The sequence below is a fragment of the Siphateles boraxobius genome, unplaced genomic scaffold (assembly GCF_051911475.1).
Source record: "Siphateles boraxobius isolate OS27281-9 unplaced genomic scaffold, OSU_SipBor_1 61, whole genome shotgun sequence".
NCBI classification, from domain to species: Eukaryota; Metazoa; Chordata; class Actinopteri; order Cypriniformes; family Leuciscidae; genus Siphateles; species Siphateles boraxobius.
The window spans coordinates 13,640,918-13,651,855 of NW_027509188.1; the positions used below are offsets into that span (position 1 = coordinate 13,640,918).

The 10,938-nt window shown below is 36.7% G+C and overlaps 1 protein-coding gene across 6 annotated transcripts in view; it reads right to left on the reverse strand.

The window, feature by feature from the left end:
• LOC143718294 (uncharacterized) overlaps positions 1 to 10,679 on the reverse strand; it is a 62,048-nt gene extending 51,369 nt beyond the window's left edge. For 2 of the 6 annotated variants that reach the window (XM_077209347.1, XM_077209343.1), the window contains exons 1-2: positions 10,317 to 10,450; positions 10,057 to 10,147 (exon numbers count right to left, since the gene is read on the reverse strand). The gene's annotated coding sequence lies outside the window, so the exon portion shown is untranslated. Of the gene's footprint in view, positions 1 to 9,176; positions 9,293 to 10,056; positions 10,148 to 10,250; positions 10,451 to 10,485 lie in introns of those variants that run through there. The other 4 variants (XM_077209348.1, XM_077209342.1, XM_077209345.1 and 1 more) reach the window with 3 other exon arrangements.
• Between the last annotated feature and the right edge of the window lie 259 nt (positions 10,680 to 10,938).

Genomic DNA, 10,938 nt, shown 5'->3' on the forward strand with positions numbered 1-10,938 from the left:
AATGCAACTTGATCCTACAGAATTAGTCAATTACAGGCCGATCTCAAATCTACCTTTTCTGTCAAAGATACTAGAAAAGGCAGTATCCTCACAACTGTGTTCCTTTCTTAAAAGAAATGGTATCTGCGAGGATTTCCAGTCAGGATTTAGACCGCACCATAGCACTGAGACAGCTCTCATTAGAGTCACAAATGATTTGCTCTTATCATCCGATCGTGGTTGTATCTCTCTATTAGTGTTACTTGATCTTAGTGCTGCATTTGACACCATTGACCACAACATTCTATTAAATAGACTAGAAAACTATGTTGGCATTAGTGGAATTGCACTAGCATGGTTTAAATCATATTTATCTGACCGCTATCAGTTTGTAGCAATAAATGAAGAGATGTCTTATCGATCACAAGTTCAGTATGGCGTACCACAAGGCTCAGTACTAGGACCGCTGCTGTTCACTCTGTACATGCTACCTTTAGGAGATATCATTAGGAAACATGGAATTAGCTTTCACTGTTATGCTGATGATACTCAGCTCTATATTTCTTCCAAACCTAACGAAACTCACCAATTCACAAAATTATCGGAATGCATAGTTGATATCAAAAATTGGATGACTAGTAATTTCCTACTACTAAATTCTGAAAAAACAGAGATTCTAATTATTGGACAAAAAACTTCCACACGTAATAACCTAGAATACCGTCTAACACTTGATGGCTGCTCTGTTAAGTCTTCGTCGTCAGTTAGGAACCTGGGTGTGCTCTTTGATGCCAATCTTTCATTTGAAAGTCACGTGTTTAGTGTTTGTAAAACCGCATTTTTCCATCTTAAAAATATATCTAAATTACGTCATATGCTCTCATTGACTAATGCGGAACAACTAGTTCATGCGTTCATGACATCAAGGCTAGATTATTGTAATGCTCTACTGGGTGGTTGCCCTGCACGCTTAATAAACAAACTACAGCTGGTTCAAAACGCAGCCGCTAGAGTTCTTACCAGAACCAGGAAGTACGACCATATTAGTCCGGTTCTGTCAACACTGCATTGGCTCCCTATTAAACATTGTAAATAATCAGCAATATTTTAAAATTTATACGAAGCACTAAATGGTTTAGCTCCCCAGTACTTGAGCGAGCTCTTAACGCATTATAGTCCTTCACGTCTATTGCGATCTCAAAACTCCGGCCAGTTGATAATACCTAGAATATATAAATCAACTGCTGGCGGTAGATCCTTTTCCTATTTAGCACCAAAACTTTGGAACAATCTTCCTAACATTGTCCGGGAAGCAGACACAGTCTGTCAGTTCAAAGCTAGACTAAAAACACATCTCTTTGACCTAGCATTCACATAACACTCTATAGACTTTTATAATTCAATATTAGGCTGCTTAGATTAGGTCAGCGGGAACTGGGAACACTTCCCTCATATCCTGATGTACTCGTTACATCATAAGAAGAATGGCATCCACGCTAATTTTAGTGTCTTTGTTTATCCCGAGGTTTTCCCGCAGCCTGCCGGATCCAGGCCGTTTCCAGATCTGACGAAGGACTTTCGCCTGGACCCGATGACAATGCAGTGCTAAAGTGCCAACTAGCCTCTCCCTATGGAGGATCCCTATACCACTCTACAGATAAAGCGTTGTGGAATTTTTAGGTTCGCGTACCTACCCAAAGTGATAAGATAAAATAAAAATTCTGCATCAAAATTTATAGACAAGTAGTTTGTTTAGGCATGGTTTGTAAGGAATTATAAACCTGCGCACATATATTCAAACGCACATAACTATAGAATCAATTCTTAATGCGCATGTGAACGCCATCAGCGTCTATCACAGGTTCACGTTTAAAGTCTGTTTAGAGAACGGTGTCGTCTTAGCGGCCCCTAATTTAATAACAAATGATCAATTAGACGGAAGTGAATCAATCAAAACTAACTTTAGCTGGAAAAAACATTTTTCAAGAGCCACTATAAAACCAAACCAATCTCTGTTACCTTCAATTATATGTTTATCTCTGTAAAGCTGCTTTGAAACAATCTACATTGTTAAAAGCGCTATATAAATGAGGATGACTTGACTTGACTTGACTGAATCATGTTGTCAGAAATTGGCAATGAGATTGCTCATTTCGAATTAAATCGCCCATTTTACTTTCATGATTGGTTGCTGATAAACAGGAAATAACCATATTTGGATCTGACAGCATTGTACAGGAGAGAGAGAGCTTTCTGACGGTATATGTGCAGACAGCGATCGAGGATCATCAAGATGATTTAGAACGCCAACTTTTGATGAATTTAGGCGAAATCTACACACGCAAACAGACAAAGTGTTGTAAAATAAAGACCTAAATGTGTATTTTGGACTTATTTTCAGCACAACTCTGAAAGAAGACATGTTGTTGAAGACAAATAGCCCAAAATCTCAAAATTTACCAGTGAAAAAAAAACGATGTTTTCGACATCCTACTAGTTTTATTCAAAACTGTGATTCTACAGCATAATTGCCAGCAGTGTAGAGACCATCAGATAAAATGAAGGATTTTACATACAGTGTGTGCACAAAAAGTTTTCATCTATGGCATTACTAAAACTAACACATACATCAAGAATCTGCATATGAATCTCAACAATGGTGACCATTTAAAAACGATTCATGCTGCAATGCATGCTGGGTACTAGCATAATACAAAACTTATCCATGGCTCCTGTTTTTAGAATCTAAATGAGACCTTAAATGATGTTGAAAATATGTTCACAATGTCCGCAGAGCGGGGTACAATGTAACGTGGGGCTAGTTGTAACACCCTTGTTTTAAATACTTCCACACATGCCAGCATGACGAAACTTAGTGTATTTACTATTTGCCATATCAACACTATATAGAGAAACAATTGCACCAAAATTTAGAAATCTTTGTAAGATATCACTGAACATTGTTTTAACCGTAGAAAAAGCTTTTTTTTTTTGGATGTAGGCGTACTATGGATACATGGATACTTCCCCTCACACTCCTCCTGGTTCCTGCAGAGACGTTTTTGCTTGTTAGCGGCGTGTTTGGGTTCCGGTACACCAGCCATGTCAATGAAACAAATGCATTCTTAGCTTATCTATGCATATCTGAATTCACGGCTACGGTATTTTTGGCCTTGTCCACACTAATACGTTTTCATTTGAGAACGTATATTTTTCTCTCCGTTTTGGCCTTCTGTCCACACTGAGACGGTGTTTTAAGTCAACGTCGCTTTTGTAAAGCGCTCTCCAAAGCGGTTCAATTTTAAAATGCCGTCTTCGCGTCTTAGTGTGGACTGTGAAAACAGAGGCTTTTGAATACGATGACGCATTTTTAGTCATGTGATTCAGTCACATGAACAAGAACACCAAGATGGTGAACGACATTGTACAGCAGTTGTTCTGGATGCTCTCCGTTTTGACAACCTTGTTAAAAGATTAATGTCAGTTAAGTACTTACAAGCCTGATAGCCTTTAATTTTGTAGTTATTGTGAGTTTTGTGACCTCGTCCTTACTGTGGAGTTAAGCGGCGTCATCCGCAGGATATTGCTCTTTGAAGCGGTCCAATATTTCGCTGTATTTGTTTTGGCACGTCTCCCAGTCTTTATTTTCGCTTGCTTTTGCCTACTTTATACTCCTGTGTTACTCGCAGCAACAACTCCACCTTACTGTCGGCCCATTTAAAAAACTCAGTGCCTTTCCTCGACATTGCCACAAAGTTTCAAAGAGCAGGAAAGTAAATAAACTCCTAGCGGAAATGACGCAGGTCGAAGCGTCTCAGGATTTACTCATGCACAGTATGGGGATGTAAGAGTTTTCAGACGTTTCAGTGTGGATGAGCAACTTTTGGGAAACAATTGAAAATGATAGTGTGGACACAGGGCGTTTTTAGATGAAAACTCAGTCTTCAAATTTATCCGGATTGTTGTAGACGTAGCCTTTGTAGAACTTGTGGGACAAGAAAGAAGTAAGAAGCTATGTGCAGGACGACTCAACCTCCACGCACAGTTTTAATGTTTTATCAGACAATAACTACTCAAGATTTTGCTTTAGTGTAATTTTCGGGACAATTACGGACGGATTCGGGACAACAGCTTAGATTTCGGGACGTCTGGTCACCCTAGTTTTGAACTATGCTGTATGGCTGTGTTTTCCGGTGTGTTTGTTGTCAAACTCAAAAATTTGTTTATTTTTAATTATTAAAAAATGCCATTATTTTATATGAAAAAATTAATAATTGTATTTTATTGAGAAAATATTTTAGTTTGACTTGTGTATTTTTTTGATTAGATAACATGTTAAGCTGTTATGTGGTCATGTTACAATGTACTCCACCTATGGGGCATGTTGTCACATTTCACTTCCATTCTTTCGGGTATTTCAAGAAAAAAGTGAACACTGAATTAATAAAATAAAACCACATAATTGTACTAGACATGTGGAACATTAATGTGGGGAAAAATAAATACTTTAAACCCTAAGTAGATTTACAGAAACTGAGAAAGTCAAAAAGGGTTACGTTGTGCCCCGCTCTCCCCTACGACTTTTGTGACAAAGACGTTGAAATGACGTCTTTTGGACCTTGTTTTGCTTAGTGTTTCACTCGAAAATGTAAATTCTGTCATCATGTACTCAGCCTCATGTTGTTTCGAACCTATGAGTAGTGATGTGACATTTGAACCGAGGCGTCGGAGCTTGTGTCGAAAAATAAATGGGCGTGCCAGATGAAGCCGCGATTCGAGGCTTGTGTTGTTAACGTGAAAATCACGTGACTAATGACAAATGAGTCCTCGATTTGTGTGTATACATCATTGGTTCGGTCTGAGTGTCGCTCTGGATAAAGGGGGTCCGAAAATCGCGCCACTTTGTGGCTGTTGTCAGGAGCAGTAGGAGCAGTAGTAGTGTCAGAGAGTCAGAGAGTTACAGAACTCTCATCGTCATTGTCATTATTGAGTCATATGTGTAAGGGCTGTATATTATTATATTATATCAGGTTAGAATACTCATAGTATATTGTTATTATTAATTATAGTAGGCTACCTAAATTATAGCCTTGTTATATTAATTAGATAAGATTATTTTGATTGCTTTGGATTTTTGGATCTGGACTGCTTTTTGTTTTGGATTGCAATTTTGGATTTGTTTGCTTTTTGTGACTCTTCCTTTTTTTCCTGGTAATGGAGCCGCAAGAAAGAGGAGATCCTCCCCTGTCTGGCCTCAACAGAAGCGTCAGTATCCTCATTTATACCAACTGGCACTGGCATTATTATGTTCCCCTGCATCGTCTGTTCCCTGTGAAAGGACATTTTCCAAGGCTGGAGAGGTTTTGTCTAAGAAGAGGAATCATCTAAACCCCAACACACTTGAAAAAATTCTGTTTCTCAATAAAAATTTATTGTAATCTTTCCTTCACACACCCCTAACTGCAATGTTGCAGTGTGCTCCTCTATATCCCCATAAGCACAACACTGCACTAAAACTAGTAACAGTTCACTGCACAAACCCCCCCAGAAACAATTCTTAACTTTTTCCCACCCCAGACTGTTCTATTGCAGTTTACTTTATTACACTCCCTCCACCATAAGCACTGCACTCAACGCAGAGTCACTTTTGTTGTTCATACTGTCACTATCCAAACAATTTCTGAATAATTAATTAACTTTGTGAGTGACAGTTGTCTCTGCACAAGTAAATTCAGAAAGAGAAAGATACATATTTTATTTTACACCCAGGCAATGAACAAATGTCTGCTCAGGTCTTTTTATTATTGCAAATGAAAGGTTACAGACATTAAAGGTGAGAAGAAAATAAATAAATAAAACAGAATGGGGGTTGGGGGGTTTATATTCGACATCATAAATCGGAGCAGACTTATTTGGTCATTGGTTCAGACTTAATTAATTTGTCTGCTATTTCTTTGCACGGTAGCTAATTTTAATATGTGTTTAGTGGTGGATGATCTACTTGAATGTGTGACTGTAGAATTGGTACTTCCAAAAAATAGAAATATTATTGTAAGTTGCATTTATAGGAGGCCGGGATCCGACTTGACAATATTTAGGGAATGGATTGAAAAAATATTTACTAATAATAACAAAAAACATATTATATGTGGGGATTTTAATATTAATTTGTTAAACCCCCATATACACAAAAGTACAGATGAGTTTCTTGATACCATGTTTTTGTTGGGCTTGTACCCACTCATTACCAGACCCACCAGAATAACATCACATAGTGCCACACTGATAGATAACATATTTTGTAATATCTTGGGCAATAATATAACAGGTGGTTTGTTAGTGAATGATGTCAGTGATCACTTACCAGTGTTTATGGTATACGATCTTAACTGTAAATTATCTAAAACTGTACAAGGTGATTATTATCGTAGAGTCATAACGGACCAATTAATTATAGCACTGAAAAACGAGTTGGCAAGCCAAAATTGGGAATCTATTTATCAAATGTCCGATGTAAATGCAGCATTCCATACTTTTCTTGATATTTTTATTACACTTTATAATAAACACTGTCCCATCAAAAAATTTACAATAAGAAAACTTATAAAAACACCCTGGATAACAAAAGGGCTTGCGAACTCGTGTAAAAAGAAAAATTTTCTATATAGGCAATTTTTTAGGTATAGAACTAGTGAAACTGAACATAAGTATAAAATATATAAAAACAAATTAACTAGCATATTGAGAGCAAGTAGGAGAGAAGATTATACTGATTTATTGATCAATAAGAAATATGATATAAAAGCAACTTGGAAAGTGTTGAACACCGTTATTGGTCGTGGTTCCAGCAGCTCATGTTATCTGGAGTATTTTGTGAAAAATGGCACAATTATACGAGACAAAACAATAATCGCGGATAGATTTAATTATTTATTTGTCAATGTTGGACCGGATCTGGCGCATAAAATTCCGTCTACTAATGAACAGATTAAGGGACTAATTGATATAAATTCTATTACTATGTTCCTCACTCCAACTGATGAGAGGGAGGTTATGAAAGTAATCAGGGATTGCAAGAACAAAATATCCCAAGACATATATAATATCGATATGAGGATTGTTCGTAATGTTGCAGAAGAAATTATAAATCCATTTACATATATCTGTAACTTATCCTTTCAATTTGGTCATTTTCCATCGCGAATGAAAACTGCTTAAGTCATACCAATTTTAAAGTCGGGGGACAAACATAATTTTAATAACTATCGGCCTGTTTCCCTCCTGCCACAGTTTTCCAAAATTTTAGAAAAATTATATAACAAAAGACTCCGGAGTTTCATTGATAAACATCGATTACTATCAGATTGTCAATATGGGTTTAGGGAAAATAGATGTACTTCACATGCATTCATTGATTTATTGGAAGAAATTACAGATGGTATTGAAATAAATAAATTTGTTTTGGGAATCTTTATAGATCTCCAAAAGGCCTTTGATACCATTGATCACCAGATTTTATTTAAAAAGATGGAGGACTATGGCTGAAGGGGAATAGCAAAAAAATGGTTGGAGAGCTATTTAGGCGAGAGGAGACAGATTGTTGAGATTGATCAATATAAATCAGGGTTTCTGGATATAACGTGTGGAGTACCGCAGGGGTCAATTTTGGGACCTACACTATTCCTAATGTATATTAATGAATTATGTAAAATAACAACGAAAATGAAACTTATGCTTTTTGCTGATGATACCAATATTATTTGTGCTGATGACAACCTGGAGCAACTTTTGGCCTCGGTAACTGTGGAATTGGTAAAGTTAAAAACCGGGTTTAATATTAATAAACTGTCTTTGAATTTGAAAAAGACAAAAATTATGCTGTTTAGTAATCGTAAATGTAATATACCTGTTAAAATTGTTATTGATGACACACTAATAGAAAAGGTTCAACAAAATACATTTTTGGGCGTTATAATAGATGAGAGGATCTCTTGGAAACCCCATATAAGCTACCTGAGGACAAAAGTGGCTGAATGTGTTGGAATGATGAAAAGATCATGTAATTTACTGAACACTAAAGCTGGACTTCTGCTGTATCATTCATTTATTATGCCATATTTATATTATTGTGTTGAAATTTGGGGTAACTGTTACAAAACTCACTTACAGCCCTTGATCACCTTGCAGAAAAAGGCCATTAGGATTGTCTCTGGTGTTCATTACAGACATCATTCCAATCCACTGTCCTAATATAATTCATTTTAAATATTTGTTTAAAAAAAAGTTATAAAGAAATATGTAGAGGACAGAGAATGATGCCCTCAGCATGAAGCTAGTGGTGAGAGGGTGTAGAGGCAGAGAGTGTTTGGGCCAGTGTCTTTTGTAAGGGTGTGTGGTGTGGGTGCGATGTTTTGTCTTGTTTGTCTTATACCAATTACATAGTAACAATTGTTCTTCTGTATGTACTGTACAAGAATATTGTTGCTCTTGAATTATTTTGTTTATATATTGTTTCTGTATTGCATTTTGTGTTGAATGTGAGGGGGTTTGGAATTATATAAGCGTTTGCTTCATCCACCTCCTTTTCAAACCATGCACTTGTATAATTTGTCTGTTGTGTAGCCTGTTATTTTGATTTGTGAGAAAACTAGAATGCAGGTTTGAAATAAACATCATCATCATCAGCTATGTGTCACTAGCGAGCAATGCTGAATGAAGCTTCGAGTAATGAACCTTTGGGTGAAGCAATGGGCTGCGAGGTCTCAGTGGTTCAGGAAGCCTCATTTTGCCATCACTACCTATTAGACTTTCGTTCAACTTCCAAAACACAAATGAAGATATTTCAGGGAATAAGAAGATAATCAGAAAGAACAGAAGGGAGCGACTGAGAAGCTCTTGCTTTCTCCGCATGACTTCACATTAAAACCCTGCGTGTCGCGTTATTCTCTTGAAGTCTGAACATGAGAACATGAAGGGAATTAAACACATCATTCAGTTGAACTGACGAATAAGGATTATTTGAAGTGCAAACTAATGATTTGTTTCAGTCTTTGTGAGTGGAACTTCCCCAAACCGGAAGTGATTTAACACGAGTCGACTCGTTAGGAAAATACATTGGATATAATCTCATCTAATGCCAACACATATACATCACATCATCATAGCAGTTATTAAGAGAAGGACATCACTGAACTTACCGATAATTACGATGGGACTGTTTTGGTTAACGGTAGTCTGAAAATGGCGTCTTATCTGAAGATGAACGCAAACTTTCAGTTTCGATTTCTTCTTCTTCCTCTTCTCTTGTTGGGAAACAGCTCAACTGGACGAGCAACAGAACTGTGAGTTTATCTCACAACTCGGACTCTATAACTCTAATCTCATAATTCTGAGAACTTACAAATTGTGAGATAAAAGTCGCAATTACATTTTGTAAATAGCTAGTTAGTTTCAGTCACGCTTCTGTGGATGAACAGCAGGTCTTCTAAATGGTTTAAGTGATGATTTAATCCTCCTTTAAATTCTTAACAAGCTATTATATCTAGTGCATGCATATTGTACAACATAACTCTTAAGATCTCTTAAATTAAGAGTGCTGATGTTTGTTTTCAGACCCCTCCCACACCTGTTATTCTTCTACTTCTTTTATTGAAGAAATATCAAAACAAACCATACATTTCATATGCTAGGGGGAGGTATAACAGTATTATGGGAATACTTTAAAGAGTGTACATGCTTGTAAAATTCAAATAGCTTTTTGTTTCTTCGGAGGGCAATATTTACTCAATATAATGCTTCACTCATTTTTAAATGCAATAAAACCTATTTTCCCCCTGAAAATGTACAATTATGAATGTGAAATTTAGCCATCAAAATAAAAAATAATAATAAAATAAGTGTGTGGTTGTTGTGGTGAGATCTGGTATTTACCTCATTGCCTGAATTAAGGTTGCCTTTTGCTGTTAGGTCAGGTTTACTACACCTGGCTAGTTTGTTATACCAGTTAAATGTAAAGGATTTCCCTAACAACATATACAACAATAACAATCAGTGACTCAAAGAATCTTTCATGCTTACCATCCGATGAAAGCTTCCTGGATCCCTTTTGTCCTGGTCAGTGAAGATGTACAAATGCATCTCTTATTGCTATTGAACTTTCTTTGTCCAGCTGAAGTAAGACGAAAAATACTTGTCTTTATAAAATAAAAATGTATTTATACAAAAGAGAAATATACTTAATCAAATCTTGCAGTAAAATAATAAAAGGTTACAGTTTATGATTCTTCAGCTAATCCCTTCCCAGGGCGGTCCTGGAGAATCGATGTACAAAGAGTAACTTCTAAGCAGTTCAATCAAGTAATTTGTTAGAAATAACTTGTTCTCATCTAGAGGTCATCAGGTTATAAAATAACAGCAGGCAGAGTTGAGCAGAGTTGAATCCCTTCTCTCCAGAGATGCACACCAAAAAATTAACACATGAACACACTTTTACTTAGGTATACATACCCAAAAACCACATATATTGTTCCTGTTTCGGTTGCTTTGAGGTTCTTCCAGAGGAACTGGGACCACATAGTCTTGCGACACTTAACGTTTATTTTGCAGTTTGCAGTCCGGCATAAGTGCAGATAAGCAGTTATTTTGTGTCCCTCTGGCAAGCTGTTTCCTTCCCTTGTGCTTCTGTGCAGGAGGGCTTCTACGTATCTGCGTATGTCTGACTGTATTTGGAGGTACATTTAATTCGTATTAAAATATTCCACTACACCCTTCTTGGATGTCTAAATACACAATTTCCCATCAGCACTCTCGGCACAATTTTATCCAATTCATCAAGTTTTAATATTATAAACATGTACGGTAACAACAACTAGATCCAAGCAACACTCATAGAACCTGTACCTAGTTGGTGATTCCTTAAGGAAGAACCCAATTGTGCAAGCTCCATGGTGGAGTGACAGA